A 19495-nucleotide genomic window follows, 5' to 3' on the forward strand; every position below is an offset into this window, starting at 1 on the left:
TGCATTGACGTATATATGTGTGTATATATATCTATCTTCTATATGTAGAATATGTATTTTCTATATATATTCTTTTTTCATATTTTGTCCATTATGGTTTATCACGCAGTTTTGAATATAGTTCCCTGCGCCATACAGTCGGACCGTATGGTTTATCCATCCTATATATACTGGTTTGCATCTGCTAATTCCAAACTCCTAATCCTTCCCTCCCACAACCCACATTCACCACCCACCCATTCCCCCATGTTCTCTATGTTTGTGAGTCTGTTCCTGTTTCACAGATGTGTTCATTTGTGTCATATTTTATATCTCACATAGAAGTGATATCACATGGTATTTGTCTTTCTCTTTTTGACTTCACTTAGTATGATAATCTCTGGGTCCATCCATGTTTCCTCAAATGGCATTATTTCATTCTTTTTTATGGCTGAGTAATACTCCATAATATACCACGTCTGCTTTATCTATTCATCTGTCAATGCACATTTAGTTTGCTTCTATGTCTTGGCTGTTGCAAATAGCACAGCTCTGTATATAGGAGTGCAAGTACGTATCTTTTCATATTACAATTTTGTTTGGGTATATGCCCAGGAATGGGATTGTTGGATCATTTGTTTGTTTTTGGCCCCAACACATAATGTGCAAGATCTTAATTCCCCAGCCAAGGCTCAAACCCATGTCCCCTGCAGTGGAAGCACAGATTCTTAACCACTGGACTGCCAGGGAAGTCCCCACTCTCTTTATAAAGTCACTTTATTTTGGGCCTATTTCTCCCATCATACCTAACTGATGTAAGGACTAGGATTCAAAAGAAAAATACACAGTTAAGGCATTTTCAAACTTCATGCAGACTCAAATAGCAAAAACAGAAAGTCTCTGAGAGGAAGTTCAGTCTTGCTTTAGTAACTCCAAACCATGGAGATCAGGAAAAAAAGGCCTGTAAGAGACACTGTCTAAAGACAGCACTCCTAAATTCAGTTCCTCCTTAAAGCAAGTACTTCATGTTTATAGCTTTACTTGTATTCTACATAATATCCCACCTTTCCCTTACTATCAGAACCCTAATTTTGTGGAACAAAATCCATTGACCTCAGAGAAGATAAGCCCCTCCACCACCCCAACAGATGAAAAGTTATAAATCTAAGCCACATTATAAATCTAATGTGGAATCCCATTCCTTTCTGCCCCTCATTCATGGGCCCAACTTTCCTTACAGCTGAAGTAAAGTAGCTCAGTCGTGTCCGACTCTTTGCAACCCCGTGAACTGTAGCCTAAAAGGCTCCTCTGTCCATGGGATTCTCCAGGCAAGAATACTGAGGTGGGTTGCCATTTCCTTCTCCAGGGGATCTCTCTCACCCCGGGATCAAACCCGGGTCTTCCGCACTGCAGGCAGATGCTTTAACCTCTGAGCCACCAGGGAAGCCCCCTTACAGCTAAGAGTGGGCATATTTGCTGAGTCTGGCCTGTGAGATGAACACATAGCTGCTAAGAGCTCCTGAGACAGATTTTACCTCCTTATAAAAAGACAGGTCTTCCCAGGTGGTGCAGTGGTAAAGAATCTGCCCACCAGTGCAGGAAATGCAAGGGACACAGGTTCAATCCCTGAGTCAGGAAGATCCCTTGGAGTAGGAAATGGCAATCCACTCCAGTATCTCTGCCTGGAAAATTCCATGGACAGAGGAGCCTGGTGGGCTACAGTCCATGGAGTCATAAAGAGTCAGACATGATAGAGAACACATACATATGTGCACACACACACGCCTGCATGTGCACACACACACACAAAGATAGCCATAAAAGGAAAGCTAGCTGCATTTTTTTTGGGGGGGGGGGTTGTTTTATTTTTTATTTTTTATTTTTTTTAATTTTTTTAATTTTAGTTTTTTATTTTTTAAATTTTAAAATCTTTATTTATTACATGCATTCCCAAACATGAACCCCCCTCCCACCTCCCTCCCCATAACATCTTTCTGGGTCATCCCCATGCACCAGCCCCAAGCATGCTGCATCCCACGTCAGACACAGACTGGCGATTCAATTCACATGATAGTATACATGTTAGAATGTCATTCTCCCAAATCATCCCACCCTCTCCCTCTCCCTCTGAGTCCAAAAGTCCGTTATACACATCTGTGTCTCTTTCCCTGTCTTGCATACAGGGTCGTCATTGCCATCTTCCTAAATTCCATATATATGTGTTAGTATACTGTATTGGTGTTTTTCTTTCTGGCTTACTTCACTCTGTATAATCGGCTCCAGTTTCATCCATCTCATCAGAACTGATTCAAATGAATTCTTTTTAACGGCTGAGTAATACTCCATTGTGTATATGTACCAAAGCTTTCTTATCCATTCATCTGCTGATGGACATCTAGGTTGTTTCCATGTCCTGGCTATTATAAACAGTGCTGCGATGAACATTGGGGTACATGTGTCTCTTTCAATTCTGGTTTCCTCGGTGTGTATGCCCAGCAGTGGGATTGCTGGGTCATAAGGTAGTTCTATTTGCAATTTTTTAAGGAATCTCCGCACTGTTCTCCATAGTGGCTGTACTAGTTTGCATTCCCACCAACAGTGTAGGAGGGTTCCCTTTTCTCCACACCCTCTCCAGCATTTATTGCTTGCAGATTTTTGGATTGCAGCCATTCTGACTGGTGTGAAGTGGTACCTCATTGTGGTTTTGATTTGCATTTCTCTAATAATGAGTGATGTTGAGCATCTTTTCATGTGTTTGTTAGCCATCCGTATGGATTAAAGATCTAAATGTAAGATCAGAAACTATAAAACTCCTAGAGGAGAACATAGGCAAAACACTCTCAGACATAAATCACAGCAGGATCCTCTATGATCCATCTCCCAGAATTCTGGAAATAAAAGCAAAAATAAACAAATGGGATCTAATTAAAATTAAAAGCTTCTGCACAACAAAGGAAAATATAAGCAAGGTGAAAAGACAGCCTTCTGAATGGGAGAAAATAATAGCAAATGAAGCAACTGACAAACAACTAATCTCAAAAATATACAAGCAACTTATGCAGCTCAATTCCAGAAAAATAAACGACCCAATCAAAAAATGGGCCAAAGAACTAAATAGACATTTCTCCAAAGAAGACATACGGATAGCTGCATTTTTTAAAATTGTCTTCGTCACTAGTGATGCCCACGTAAGGGAAGAAATGTTTAGTGTTCCCAGCAATCATCTTGACCATAGGTGGTAAGCATAAGGATGGACTGTCGACATACTGAGGAAGGAGAGGGAGAAAGTGTGTGAGAGCTTGAGTCATTGCTGACACTGCTGAGCTGCTAACCAGCCCTCGATAACTTCCTCTGGTGTCTTAGGAAACAATTCTGCATCTGGTTTTAGTCTTTAGTATGAGTTTTGTTGTTTTTGTTATTGTTACTGCTTGCAATTAATTTTTATTGTTTGCAATTCTTAAAAAGAATATCAGCATTTTTGTGTGTTACAGGTTTCTCTCATGACTCTTTCCATAAAGCCTTGTGTTTGTGCTAATGTAGCACTCCATGCTGATGCTTCCGCTGTTACTCCTGTTGTTCTTGCTTCTTTTGCTGCTATCATCTTTCCCTTTTGAATGTGCTAAAGGAACCCTTCTACAAGATTTGTTCCACTGTACACTGGATTTAAACTATCTTTTTGCGTAGCTCTAATACCAATTGAACACCAGTTTTTGGTGTTCAATTCTCACTGTTTCAGGTTGAACTGTAAAGGGTTCAGAAAGGAAATAGGTCCTTGTGTTCAATAGCAGATAAAAGTTGTGCCTTTTTTACAAGAGACCCCAGGATTTCTGGGCATTAGCAGTCCACTAAATCCCCACTCACTAAAGGAGAATCCATAATTATTCCTGATTCTGTCACTGTCTACTCATTCAGCTTCTCTGAGCTTGCTTTGTTCTCATCTGTATATTAGAGAATGTCACTAAATAATTTTGCTTTTTTTATTTCAAATTTCTTCTTTTCCAACTTCACCTAGATACAAAATATAGTTATATAGCCTGCAAGTTCTTAATAGGATTTCCTTAAGAATAAGGAAATTGAATTCAGCATCCATTTATGATTAAAACTCTTCAAAAAATGGGCATAGAAGGAACCTATCTCAACATAGTAAAGGCCATATATGATAAGCCTGCAGCAAACATTATTCTCAATGGTGAAAAACTGAAAGCATTCCCCCTAAGATCAGGAACAACACAAGAGTGTTCACTTTAACCACTGTTATTCAACATAGTTCTGGAAGTCCTAGCTACAGCAATCAGAGAAGAAAAAGAAATAAAAAGGAATCCAGATTGGAAAAGAAGTAAAGCTCTCAGTGTTTGCAGATGACATGATACTGTACATACAAAACCCTGAAGATAGTATCAGAAAATTACTAGAGCTAATTAAAGTTGCAGGATACAAAATCAGTGGACAGAGATCAGTTGTATTTCTATATAGTAACAATGAAAAATCAGAAAGAGAAATTAAGGAATCAATCCCATTCACCATTACAATGAAAAGAATTAAATATCTAGGAATAAACTTACCTAAGGAGACTAAAGAACTGTACACAGAAAATCATAAGACACTAATGAAAGAAATCAAAGATGACATAAACAGATGGAGAGATATTCCATGTTCCTGGGCAGGAAGAACCAATATTGTGAAAATGATTATATTATCAAATGCAATCTACAGATTCAATGTGATCCCTATCAAATTAACAATGGCGTTTTTCACAGAACTAGAACCAAAAATTTCACAATTCATATGGAAACACAAAAGACTCTGAAGAGCCAAAGGAGTCTTAAGAAAGAAGAATGGAGCTGGAGGAATCAACCTTCCTGACTTCAGATTATACTACAAAGCTACAGTCATCAAGACAGTATGGTACTGGCACAGAAACAGAAATATAGCCCAATGGAATAAGATAGCAAGCCCAGAGATAAACCCTTGCACCTATGAGTACCTTATTTTTGACAAAGGAGGCAAGACTATACAATGGGGCAAAGACAGCCTCTTCAATAAATGGTGCTGGGAAAACTGAACAGCTACATGTAAAAGGATGAAATTAGAACACTTCCTAATACCATACACAAAGATAAACTCAAAATAGATTAAACACCTAAATGTAAGACCAGAAACTATAAAACTCTTAGAGGAAAACATAGGCAGAACACTTGATGACATAAATCAAAGCAAGATCCTCTATGACCCACCTCCTAGAGTAATGGAAATAAAAATAAAAGTAAACAAGTGAGACCTGATCAAACTTACAAGTTTTTGCATAGCAGAGGAAACTATAAGCAAGGTGAAAAGACAGCCCTCAGAGTAGGAGAAAATAATAGCAAATGAAACAACCAACAGAGGATTAATTTCGAAAATATACAAGCGGTTCATACAACTCAATACCAGAAAAACAAACAACCCAATCTAAAAGTGGGAAAGAGACCTAAACAGGCATTTCTCCAAAGAAGATGTACAGGTAGCTAACAAACACATGAAACGACGCTCAACATCGTTCATTATTAGACAAATGCAAATCAAAACTACACCTCACACCAGTCTGAATGGCCCTCATCAAAAAATCCATAAACAATAAATGCAGGAGGGTGTGGAGAAAAGGGAATGCTCTTGCACTGTTGGTGGGAATGTAAATTGATACAGCCACTATGGAAGATGGTATGGAAATTCCTTAAAAAACTAGGAATAAAACCACCATTCAGTTCAGTTCAGTCACTCAGTCGTGTCCAACTCTTTGTAACCCCATGAACTGCAGCACGCCAGGCCTCCCTGTCCATCACCAGCTCCCGGAGTTTACCCAATCTCATGTCCATTAAGTGGGTGATGCCATCAAACCATCTCATCCTCTGTCATCTCCTTCTCCTCCTGCCTTCAATCTTTCCCAACATCAGGTTCTTTTCAAATTAGTCAGCTCTTCGCATCAGGTGGCCAAAGTATTGGAGTTTCAGCTTCAACATCAGTCCTTCCAATGAACACTCAGGGCTGATCTCCTTTAGGGTGGACTGGTTGGATCTCCTTGCAGTCCAAGGGACTCTCGAGTCTTCTCCAACACCACAGTTCAAAAGCATCAATTCTTCTGTGCTCAGCTTTCTTTATAGTCCAACTCTCACATCCATACATGACCACTGGAAAAACCATAGCCTTGAGTAGACAGACCTTTGTTGGCAAAGTACTGTCTCTGCTTTTTAATGTGCTATCTAGGTTGGTCATAACTTTCCTTCCAAGGAGTAAGCGTCTTTTAATTTCATGGCAGCAGTCACCATCTGCAGTGATTTTGGAGCCCCCCAAAATAAAGTCAGCCACTGTTTCCACTGTTTCCCCATCTATTTCCCATGAAGTGATGGGATCGGATGCCATGATCTTAGTTTTCTGAATGTTGAGCTTTAAGCCAAATTTTTCACTCTCCTCTTTCACTTTCATCAAGAGGCTTTTTAGTTCTTCTTCTCTTTCTTCCATAAAGCTGGTGTCATCTGCATATCTGAGGTTATTGATATTTCTCCCGGCAATCTTGATTCCAGCTTGTGCTTCTTCCAGCCCAGTATTTCTCATGATGTACGCTACATATAAGTTAAATAAGCAGAGTGACAATATACACCACCATATGACCCAGCAATCCCACTCCTAGGCATGTACCCTGAGGAAAGCAAAATGGAAAAAGATACATGTGTCCCATTGTTCATTGCAGCACTATTTACAATAGCTAGAGCATGGAAGCAACGGGGATGTGCATTGACAGACGAATGGATAAAGAACTTGTGGTACATATACACAATGGAGTATTACTCAGCCACAAAAAGAAACACATTTGAGTCAGTTCTCTTGAGGCGGATGAACCTAGAACCTATTATACAGAGTGAAGCGAGTCAGAAAGAGAAAGATAAATGGAGGAGGCAATGGCAACCCACTCCAGTACTCTTGCCTGGAAAATCCCATGGACGGAGGAACCTGGTAGGCTGCAGTCCATGGGGTCGGCACAGAGCCGGACACGACTGAAACGACTTAGCAGCAACACATATATACGGAATCTAGAAGAATGGTACTGAAGAACTTATTTACAGGGCACCAGTGGAGAAACAGACATCAAGAACAGTCTTATGGACATGGGGAGAGGGGAGGTGAGGGTGACATGTATGGAAAGAATAACATGGAAACTTACATTACCATATGTAAAATAGATAGCCAGTGGGAATTTGCTGTATGGCTCAGGAAACTCAAACATGGGCTCTGTATCAACCTAGAGGGGTGAGATGGGGAGGGAGATGGCAGGGAGTTTCAAAAGGGAGGGTATATATGTATACTTATGGCTGATTCATGTTGAGGTTTGACAGAAAACAAAAAAATTCTGTAAAGCAATTATCCTTCAATAAAAGAATAAATTTAAGAAAGCAGTTAAAAAAAAAGAATAAAAAAATTGGCATAAAGCCTGTCTGCCATGCCTCTGGCCCATTTATTGTCACCATAGTCCACCCACACATTACACCAAAGGGAATGTGCGTGATAGACTCAGTTTGGATTTGCATGTCATCATCTCCTAAGGCAGGAACTGTGAGAAAAAATAATTCTAACACTCACTGTGGGTTGATGAGAGACAGGTGCAATGAATGTGTCAAAATATAAATGCAGGATTTGGAATATTTGTAAGTTTCCAGGAGAAAAATCATATTAGAGTGGGATGGTTGGTAAATGAAAGTTGAATATAATGAGTGGTCTGGCAGCCATAGCTGCAAGTCATCTCAGTAACTTGGTCAATATGAGTCAAAGAGATTACTATAGGTTTTATATATAGAGAAGTTTGGGCCATACACCTACAAAGAGCATTAGTGGCTGATGCCAGAAGTAAACAAAGAGAAGAGTCTGTGACTTGAAGGGACAAGCTCACTTCCAAGACACTGAGTCTGAAAATAAAACTCTTTTTACTAAAAAAAATAATAATAATAATAGTAATAATAATAAGAGGCTCAGGGGGGAATCAAGGTAGTGTTGCTGAAAAGGATGAAATATGGTGACTCCTAGAAAGAGAGAGAGTGGCATTCATGATGCAATTTCATTTTTCCTGGAGAAGGAGACAACAGTTTACAAAGAATTCCAGTGAAAGTAAACACTAAAGTGGTTCAGCATGGGTGACACAGAGCCTCTGACTTCTAAGTCCCGCTAGCCCATCTCTGGTTTCTTTTCTCCTCTAATTTGGAGCATATTCAAGGGAAAAGCAGTATGTGAGACTTGGCATTGATATATTCCTGCTAATTGATTGTGTCACAGCCACATTCATTTTTTCCTTTCAGTAATATATCCTGAGTGCTGCCATGTACATTTTTCAGCTCTGAGGATACAAAGAGGAAAAAATTATATCCCTGCCGTCAAGCCCATGCTACTCTGGAGAAGAAAAAAAGAATGGTTTATTATGTTAGAGACCAGAGCCCTGGACACGTGTCCTAGATGGATTCCAAATAGCAAAGCCAGTGAGGCAAGAAAAGACCGATCAAGAAATGGGTATGGAATTGGGTAGGGGAGCGGGATACTGAAAAACAAAGAAAGCTGAAGACAAAGTAGAACAGAAGAGGTCAAAAAGAGCTGGTCTGGGGTATCCCTAGGATGGTCATCTAGTTGACAGAATGAGGGAATGCCAAGTGGATTGTCAACCCCAGGCTAATGTGGGCAGCAGGTCTCAACACCTAGCAGTACTGGCCTCAGGAAGGTACTCAGCACTATTTATTTATTGAAAGAATAGCTGAATGAAAGATAATACTCTTCTGTGATTTTTGTGCCCTTGTGTTTGGGAGGCTGGAAAACAGACGCATGAAAAGATAAACATTCTTTATGAATGGGATTGGAGGTAAGCATATTCTGTCTACAGCCAGACACTGAGCCAACACAGCACAAGTAATACTTCACCTACACAAAACTCAATGGCATAACTTTGGAAAGACGCCAGCAAAGCTCTCTCTGGTGGGCCCCTAACAGGGACTGGGTCCTGGCAACTCAGGCAGTCACCACATAGGAGGGCTCCTCCCACCAGTCCTGTTTAGGCAGATGGAAGCAAGTTGCTCTGATCACCAATGGCAGTGTTGGAAATAACCAGAATGGCAGTCCATTTGCCTACCAAAAAAAAAAAAAGAAAAACCCAATGATTTTAAAAACAGTAGCAAAAATTGCTATTTTTCCCAACCTGGAGAGATAGACTCCTAAAAATCTGTGGGATTCAACTTAACTGGAGGTTTTTCAAAAGTCACTGTATGTCTCTCATTTCATCCCTGCCAGTAATAACAATGTCTTAAAGATTCTGATTTTAGAACCCACTTAAAACACAAACACTTCCTTAAAAGGATTGATAAACACTTATCTCTTATCTCCTAACCAAATGTTACCACTGGCTGAATGCTTGTATTCTGGTTGGATCAACCCAATGCTTGGGTCTCTGGTTTTAAGTATCATGTAAGGAAATATATTATAAAAATATGGTAGTGACTCACAGACCTTAAGCACAGCAGTGCAACTGGGTCAGAGGAAGCATGAGAAGCTTGCAGAACTCTTTATTCTTCCTTCTCTCTTTTGTTCTCAAACTCATCTTCACTTTTTCTCTCTTCCTAGATCTACTTTCTCTGAATCTCTAGCCAGACCAAGGGCAAAGATGGTTATCCCACAACATCTTAGTTTATATCTCCTCTTCCTAAGAGATACCTGATCTGTTCATTCCAATTTCAAATTACTGAGAGAAGGAATGTGATTAAAACCATTTTAGATGAACTGTCCTTCTCTAATCCAGTCACCTCCAGCCAGGGGGCAAGTTACATGACATAAACATGGATGTTGAATATACTTCTGTGGAAGCGGGTAGGGAAAGCATGATTCCCAAGTCTGATATTTTATTGCCAGACCCAGCAAATGAAGCAAATTCCTATGCTAATCATGCAAAAATTTCCAGACACCGCGCTCTGGGTAATTGTTGTCCTATCGTATGGTAATAGGAGAATGCTGGCTTACAGAGAGGATAAAGATAAATCTTGGCAGCTTAATGATATTGCTGCATCCTACCTTCCTCTATATCTTTGGAAAAAATTAAAATCTGCAGATTACTGGATGAGATCCTAAAGTTAAATGCCTGCACACTCCTTGGATGTGATGTTTGTTGTAAAGAAGAATGACTACAGCAAAAATGTTTTAGTAAAGTTTCTTGCACTGAGCACTATTTTACTACTGTTGCCAGAAAACCGATGTGATTAATTACATCATGAAGATCCATGGAGATTATACAGCCAGGGCTATTTTGATGTTCTTTCTCATGAACTTCAATCTCCTTTAAGCTAGTAAGACACAATTTGAGAGAGAGCATTTTTTTTTTCATCCTTAAGAACTGAAAAGATAGAAACAGTTAAAAGAATCGTAGCAATTCTTTCTCTTTCTAAATCTACCTTTAGCCTTTTCTGAAGAAGGAGCCCTATGAAAACGTCGCATGTGGGACAGCACAAACATTTCTCAACATTTTTTATCACCCGTGTTTATATGTATCTTTTAAATTAATTAATTTATTTGACTGTGCTGGGTCTTTGTTGCTGCATGGGATTTCTCTAGATGTGGTGAACGGGGGCTACTTCTCGTTGTGGTGTGTGGTCTTCTCACTGAGGTGTGTAGTCTTCTCGTTGAGGTGTGTAGTCTTCTTGTTGAGGTGTGTAGTCTTCTCGTTGTGGTGTGTGGTCTTCTCATTGAGGTGTGTAGTCTTCTTGTGGTGTGTAGTCTTCTCACTGAGGTGGCTTCTCTTGATGCAAAACATGAGCTCCAGGGCATGTGGGCTCCAGTAGTTACGGCTTGTGGGCTCTAGAGCACTGGCTCAGTAGTTGCGGTACAGGGGCTCAGTTTCTCTGCGGCATGTGGAATCTTTCCAGACCAGGGATCAAACCTGTGTTCCCTGCATTGGCAGGTGGATTCTTAACCACTGAACCATCAGGGAAGTCCTATGTATATATTTTTTTAAATCATGTAGTTCCTTATTGCCCACTGAGTTTCAGCAGAAACCTGGCAGTGAAGTCACACTGCAGAGGCTCTTGGGAGATTCTTTTGACCACAGGAAAAAAGTTAACATGTCAGCCATAATATGTCTCCTGTTTCCCATCAGTATTTGTTTCCATTATGCAGAGAAACTGATAGCTATTAGCAAATAGTTTTACTGATTGAAATGTACTCAGAAAAAGCTCATGATCAATGAACTGTGGAATTTTTCACTGAAGGTAAGTATAGGAATATTTTGCAAAGATAAAACATATATAGGAGGAATTCCAAGCACTACACTACATTAATAATGAATGAATAAGAAATGAAACTGGCTTCTTTAAAATTTCAATTAATTTATTTATTTTAATTGGAGGCTAATTGCTTTGTAGAGGTTTTGGCCATACATTGACATGAATCAGTCATGGGTGTACATATGCCCCCATCCTGAACCCCCCTTCCATGTCCCTCCCCATCCTATCCCTCAGGGCTGTCCCAGTGCACCAGCTTTGAGTGCCCTGTCAAAACTGGCTTTTGATGAGATAATTATGCAAAATATTAATTTGTGGTTTTTTCCTGGTGCTATAGGAGTGAATAAGGAAGAGTTGTCTTTTCCCATCTCAAGAAGTCTTTGTGTTCTGCCTTTTACCTCCCTGGCCTAAGAATGGCTTTTATGTTGGAAAATAAGTTTAAGGCAACTGGAAATCAGCTCTCTGACAGCTAGGGAGGATAATGGGTGATGGGAGAATAGGTGTAGTAGCGACGTGGAAGCAGAGCTGGCCCAAGCAATAAGAGCATGGGAGTCTTACCTTAAAGGGGGGGAATCTCAAGGACAGAAGGTCAGGTTAGCCTGTGGATGTGAGGGCTGAGGAATATTCCAGAAGGAACAGCATATGCAAAGATCCTGTGGCAGACAGACACATAGTACATCCAAGGAACCTAGAGAAGAGTGGAGGAACAGAGTAGGAAGGCAGCTCTGAGTGACAGGGAAGGACTGGGGTCTTGTACCTTGTATTAAGAGATTTTGGTCTTTTTCCTGAGAGCAATGGAAAACCATTGAAGAATTTTAAGCAGAGGAGTAATGCAATCACCTTGGTAGTATGACCAACCTAGATAGCACATTAAAAAGCAGAGACATTACTTTACCAACAAATGTCCATCTAGTCAAAGCTATTTTTATAGTAGTCATGTATTGATGTGAGAATTGGAGTATAAAGAAAACTGAGGGCCAAAGAATCGATGCTTTTGAACTGTGGTGTTGGAGAAGACTCTTGAGAGTCCCTTGGACTGCAAGGAAATCCAACCTGTCAATCCTAAAGGAAATCAGTCCTGAATATTCATTGGAAGGACTGATGCTAAATCTGAAATTCCAATACTTTGATTACCCGATGTGAAAAACCAACTCACTGGAAAAGACCCTGATGCTGGGAAAGATTGAAAGCAGGAGGAGAAGGGGATGACAGAGGATGAGATGGTTAGATGGCATCACCAATGCGAAGGACATGAATTTGAATAGGCTCCAGGAGTTGGTGATGGACAGGGAAGCCTGGCGTGCTGCAGTCCATAGGGTCACAAAGAGTCGGACACCACCGAGTGACTGCACTGAACTGAATGTGATCACATTTGCCTTACAGGCATTTTATGCTTACACCTGTGCTATAAGGTAAGCACAACACTCGCCTCATGGAGCTAGCTTGAGGGAAGTTTAGCAACCCTGTATTCTCCAGCAACCACCCCACATAAACATGCATTCTTATTAGACAAAAACAAAACAAAACAAAACAGCATGCTTACTGTGGAAATGCAACTTCTAGACAGTCCTTAAGCACTCCTTCCTAGCACCCCTAGACCTGGAACTGCCACTACATGTATGCTATTATTATCATTCTCCAACACAAAGAGATCAAAGATAAGAGAGATTAGCTACCTTGTCCAAGACCAAACGGCTAGCCAATTTCAGAGTGAGGATGGCAATCAAATCTGACCAGAGTTCTTGCAGCAGTTGTGGTTCACACTCCCCATGTATCCCCTCGGCCCACCTGGCAGAACACCTGCAGATAGCCCCCCACATGCCCACTTGAATAGTCCCCTGCAGACAGTTTCCTCAGATGTTCACAGACCTCTTGCATATCTCTGCACGAGGGCCTTCGTTGGCCAGGAAATTCAGTTGACCTGTGCACAGAAATTTAACCTCCTAGAAGTGGCTGTCAGTGAGGACAAGAGCTGGGGGAAAAAATGCCGAGCTTCCTTGTCTTCCCTCAAATCCTTCTGAGGTCTGCTTCACAAGTATCACAGAGGGTCCCCAGCAGCTCACAGAGGTAACTGGATCTTTAATTTACCCTTTGTTGGTGTCCCTCCTTTCCCTAACTCTCCCTCAGTGCCCCCTGGAATCAACTTCTATTTACTTGCATTAACTCCTTGTCTCAGGGTCTGCTTTGCAGGGAACCCAAACTAAGACAGCTTTTAACCAATGCAGGCTACTGCATCTCTCAATCTTGTTTGGAGAATTTCCCCCCAATTCCCTTGTTATGAGATCAATTTAATGAGCATTTAATGGGTACATGGCCCTGTGCCAAAGGGTACAAAGGAACCATTATGACATCTATTTTGTTCATTACTTTGGGCAGAAGGTGGCAACTCTAAAGAGGGAATGAATAAATGATGCAAAGAGAAAGATGACAGTTTTGTGTGTAGGCGGCTCTATACGGGAGTGTGATAGAGCAATAGCACTCACTTTCTAATATATTGCTCTACACTCTGGTTCCAGGATATTAAATGTCTCCATCAGGGAAAGTAATGTCATGCCATTAAGAATTAATAATACACACTCTTGGGTGACATTACCCTATTAATTCTGATTCTATCTCAGTTGAACAAAAATGCTGTTCAGTGTTTGGATGATTTATCAAGATATGAAGTAAAGCTTGCCAAATCTCTAGCTATAGTCATAAATAATTGCACCATCTTTTAGTTCACATTTTCTGTTTAAAAGGCCGTATATTGGCAAACTAGTCATGGATGGAGTTTAGGACTCAAATTCTATTTAGGGCACAAACTCTAATCTTTAAAAGTGGCATACATTTCATGACTTTTCTAAAAGTATAAGTCCAATGACATAGTATAGAATCCTACATGAAACTTTCATAAGATTTGCAAATCTATTTTTCTTTTCTAACCATCCTAAGAGGAAATGCCAGATGGCTTGGCATTAGCCATGCCAGTTTTCAGAAAGGAGTAGAGTTTACTTCACAGTTGATTGAAGACACTGCCTATTCCAGTCCTGGATTTCCACTGGTTTCTGAGCTTTGTTGAAACAAGGCCCATGGCTTTAATTAGAATAGAATTTGTGTAATTCTGTGATGAACACACAAAACTCTAGAATGTCCTAGCATATTGCCACCATTCTTCATGTGCTGAGGTCCTAGGGTTCTGAGGGGTTCTCATGCAAGCCAAGGAGTTCAACTCACTAGAATTCTCTGGACATGGGGACAGGTTTTTGGAGGCAACTGCAAGTGGAGGAAAATGGTTGTCAACTCAAACTGCTCCCAAATAGCAATGGTAAGAGAGTCTCTGAAATATGTAGTGTTCTGTGCACACTTGGATTACTTGCAATCATAATGGGGAGACTTCTGTGATCATATTATACTCTAGCTGGCTTGAAGTCATGACAAAGTCATTGCGTAAAAGGAGGGGTAAGACAAAGACACAAAGTCACAGGTTCAGTGGTTGGGAATCAAGTCTGTGTGCTGAGCGTGCATGTTCAGTTGTATCCAACTCTTTGTGACCCCAGAGACTGTAGCTCATCAGACTCTTCTGTCCATGGGTATTCTCCAGGCAAGAATACTGAAATGGGCTGCCATTTCCCTCTCCAGGGGATCTTCCTGACCCAGGGATCAAACCTGGGTCTCCTGCACTGGCAGGCAGATTCTTACCACTCAGCCACCTGGGAAATCAGTCTATCTAACCTCTCCTAAATATGCCTAAACATTTGAGGCAAGAAGTAGGGACAGAGACAATTCATGAGGATGCTAGAGCTATAGATGGATTGAAAGGAAGGACTATCTGTTGATACCATATTCAACTGATTGACATTTCCAAGAAAGAAACTACAACTGATCATGGCTCAAATTTCAAAACAACTGAAGAAGAATATAAAGCTGTCCTGGGTGATGAAAAACCAAGTAGGTGACAATATGCCCCAGCAAATCAGTATGAAAGGAGGAGTAGGGCCTCCCCTGAGCCCAGTCGTTCAGACTTTGCCCTCCCAAGGCAGAGGGTATGGGTTCAATCCCTGGTTGGGGAACTAAGATCCCACATGCCACAGGGTGGGGCCAAACAAAGCGAGAGAGAGAGAGAGAGAGAGAGAGAGAGAGAGAGAGAGAGAGAGAGAGAGAGAGAGAGGAAAAGGAGGAGTGGAACAGGGCTTGGATAGGCAGTAGGACTGTCACCTCTAACTGAACACACAAATAGCTCTATCTTGATGAAAAACACAATATTTACATTGTTGCAGACCCCCAAGATTAGCAAGTAACATACCTCAACTTACCTTACCCCTACCATGAACTTCTTTTGGTATTTTCTTGACAATATCCTCAAACTTCCAATAGTCACAAAAATAATCTCCCCTCCTTTGTGAAGCTGCCTGAGAAGCAACACCCCCCCACCCTTTCCTCTCTACCTACATGACATCACAATTATCATTTGCTATTTTTTAACAGCTTTATCAAGGGATAATTGGCATATAATAAACGGCACATATTTAAAGTGGAAAATTCGACAGTTTTGACCTTGTGTCCACTTGTGACATCATAATATTTCCCTGAAAATTTTTTTCTTGTCTTTTGTAATCTTTTGGTCACACTCCTCACTCTCCCTAGGCAACCACTGATCTTTTTCTGTCACTATAGGTTTTAGTGTACATTTTCTAAAATGTCATCTAAGTGGAATCCTGCCATATGCATTTGGCCTGGCTTCTTTGACCACATAATTATTTTGAGATTCATCCATGTTGTAGTGTGTATCACTAGTTCATTCCATTTTCACTGCTCAGTAAAATCCCACTGCATGGATATACCACAGTCTGCTTATCTATTCACCTGTTGATAGACATTTGGATTGTTTCTAGTTTTGGTTACTAAAGATATAGTAGTTACAAATATTTTTGTGGAAGTCTTTGTGTGGACATAAGCTTTTTATTTCTCTTGGGTAAATACCTAGGAATGGAATGCCAGGATCATATGTTTAACTTTTTAAGGAATTGCTCAACTGTTTTCTAAAGTGGTTTATACCATATTAAATGCCACCAAAAGTGCATATGTATAAGAGCTCTAGTTCCCCCACACCCTTGGCAACACTTGGTATGGCCAGTCTTTCTAATTTTAGCCATTTCAGTAAATTGATAGTGGTATCATGTTGTGATTTTAATTTACATTTCCCTAATGACATTGAACACTTTTTGTGTGCTTATTTTCTGTGTATGTTCACTGGTGAAGTATCTGTTCAAATCCTTTGCCCATTTTCTATTTGGTTGTTTTCTTATCACTGAGTTTTCAGAATTCTTCATAAATTCTGTGTGTAAGTCTTTATCATATATATGCATTAAAAATATTTCTCTAGTATATGACTTGTCTTTTCTTTATTTTAAAGTATTTTTCTTACAGCATAAGTTCTTAGTTGTAGTAAAGTCTAATTTGTCAAAGTTTTCTTTTATGGATCATTCTTTTGAGGTTGTATCTAAGAAATCATTGTTTGGCCCATGGTTACAAAGATTTTTTTCCAATATGTCTTCTTCTGGGAGCTTTATAATTTCAGGTTTTACATTTAGGTCTATGATACCTGGGAAGTTAATTTTTGTAAAGAGTATGAGATATGAATTGAAATTCTTTTTTTTTTTCTCATGTGGATATTCAATTGTTCTAGCATTTTAAATAAATTCCTGAGTGATCTTGATCCTGTTGATCTGTGGGGCCATGCTTTGAATTGCACTTTGAATATGCAAGTGAAAAAAAGAGGAAATTCTTTTTAAAACATTTATTTATTTATCTGGCTCCTCCAGGTCTTAGTAGCTGCACGTGGGATTTTTAGTTGCAGCATGTGAAGAGGTAGCTGCAGCATGTGGTATCTAGTTCCCCAACCAGAGTTTGAGCCTAGATGGCTTGCATCGGGAGCTCAGAGTCTTGGCCACGACACCACCAAGGGAAGTCCTAAAATTCTTGATTCTTAAAAAAAAAAAAAAAGTTAAAAGAAGAAATTCCAATCATAATATATTACTTGGCTCTGCAGTGAGTATACCCATAATTGTATTACTATTAATCCACTCAGGTGTTACTGGGTGGTTTTAAGCAACAGTTCTGAAGGCTGGCAAATCCAAGAACCAAGGGAAGATAGAAAGAACTGTGGTTTCTCTTTCTCCTCTTATAAGGGCATTAATCTCATTATGGGAACCTCACCCTCATGGCTTCAGCTAAAACTAATTACTTCCCCCAAAGTCCCATTTCCCTCAGTGATAATATCTCTGAGGATTAAGATTTTAACATACCAATTTGTCAGGTAGGAGGGAGATGCCATTCAGTCCTTGGCAATGGGTCATAGTGATGGAAGCATTTGATTATTGATTTCTCTAAAAGTACTAATAAAACTAGAAAGAGAGAATGAGAATAGTAGGGGAAAAATAAGTATGCATCAATAGAAGCTCAATACATAATGCCAAAAATTGATAACTCAAAAAATAACCGTATAAGGCTATTTTAATGATATGAAGCTTAGCTACAGGGCTGGTGGCCTCTAACTACTGTTGGTTTTAAAGACTGAATAGATCTATGGTTCAGGAGAGGGTGTGGCAGAAGCCAGCCATTTTTCATCATCAGCCTTTTAGTATCATTTTATTTTAAAATAAAATAAAATATGTGTTACTTTGCTTAAAGTGAAAATTAATTAGATTTGAAAATACAAGTATTCTTTACAGAGTTTGTTGTTTTTGGATAAACTTAGACCTTTTTTAGTTTAATGTTCTAGTGAAGGGCAGAGCTGAATAAGGCTTTTCAGGATACTTAAACCAACTAAACATGGAAAATAGGACTTTAATTAATTATTAACTAATCTAACTATTGGAATTATAAGCACCACATAGACCCAAGAATAAGGCTGCCAGGTTTAGCAAATAAAATGATAATTGATGCTTTTGAATTGTTGTGTTGGAGAAAACTAGTGAGAAATTGTTGTGTTGGAGAAAACTAGTGAGAAATTGTTGTGTTGGAGAAAACTTGCCCTTGGACTGCAAGGAGATCAAATCAGTCAATTATAAAGGAAATCAATCTTGAATATTCATTGGAAGGACTGATGCTGAAGCTGAAGCTCCAATACTTAGGTCACCTGATGCAAAGAGTCGACTCATTAGAAAAGACTCTGATGCTGGGAAATATTGAAGGCAGGAGAAGGGGACAACAGAGGATGAGATGGTTGGATGGCATCACAGACTCAATGGACATGAGTTTGAGCAAGCTCCAGAAGATGGTGGAGGACAAGGAAAGCCTGGCGTGCTTCAGTCTATGGGGTTGCAAAGAGTCAGACACAGTTGAGCAACTGAACATCAATAAATGTCCCATGCAGTGTTTGAGACATATTTATCCTAAAGTATTACTTGTTTATCTGAAATTCAAATTTCACTTGGCTTCTTACATTTTATCTAACAACTCTATCCAAGAGGCACATGATTCATAAAAATTGCTAGAATGGACCACACTGGGGGTGGGAGGTGTGAGATTTTTCATTTACTCACCCTGCATTGTGGCAGCCCAGTGTTGAATCCATCGTATTTCTGGGGGTGCCGCTGCTGCTGCTAAGTCACTTCAGTCGTGTCTGACTCTGTGTGACCCCACAGATGGCCACCCACCAGGTGACCCCATCCTTGGGATTCTCCAGGGAGAACACTGGAGTGGGTTGCCATTTCCTCCTCCAATGCATGGAAGTGAAAAGTGAAAGTGAAGCTGTTCAGTCGTGTCCGACTCTTAGCAACCTCATGGACTGCAGCCCACCAGGCTCCTCTGTCCATGGGATTTTCCAGGCAAGAGTACTGGAGTGAGTTGCCATGTCCTCCTCCAGGGGATCTTCCCAACTCAGGGATCAAACCTGTGTCTCCTGCATTGGCAGGTAGATTCTTTCCTCCTGAGCCACCTGGGAAGCCCTATGCAAATGCAAAACTTACATAGCATATGCACTTTACACAGGAAATGGTTGAGTCACAGTCCTTAAAGGTGAATGTTGGCCCCTGGAAGGATAACGGTTTCTGAGCGCTAAGAAAGAAAGTGGTTAGAAATGAAGGAAATGTACATTTCTCTTACTCTTTACTTCATCTGAAATGTGCAGTGTTATGGACATTCGAAGCAGGAGAAACTTCGGTCCATGGTTTACATTTAACATCTAGTCGTGACATTGTGCTGGATTCTCCTCTTCTGTGAATGTAAAAAAAAATCAGAAGTTACTATGAGAAATTTTA

Source organism: Ovis canadensis, chromosome 2, assembly GCF_042477335.2.
Source record: "Ovis canadensis isolate MfBH-ARS-UI-01 breed Bighorn chromosome 2, ARS-UI_OviCan_v2, whole genome shotgun sequence".
NCBI classification, from domain to species: domain Eukaryota; kingdom Metazoa; phylum Chordata; class Mammalia; order Artiodactyla; family Bovidae; genus Ovis; species Ovis canadensis.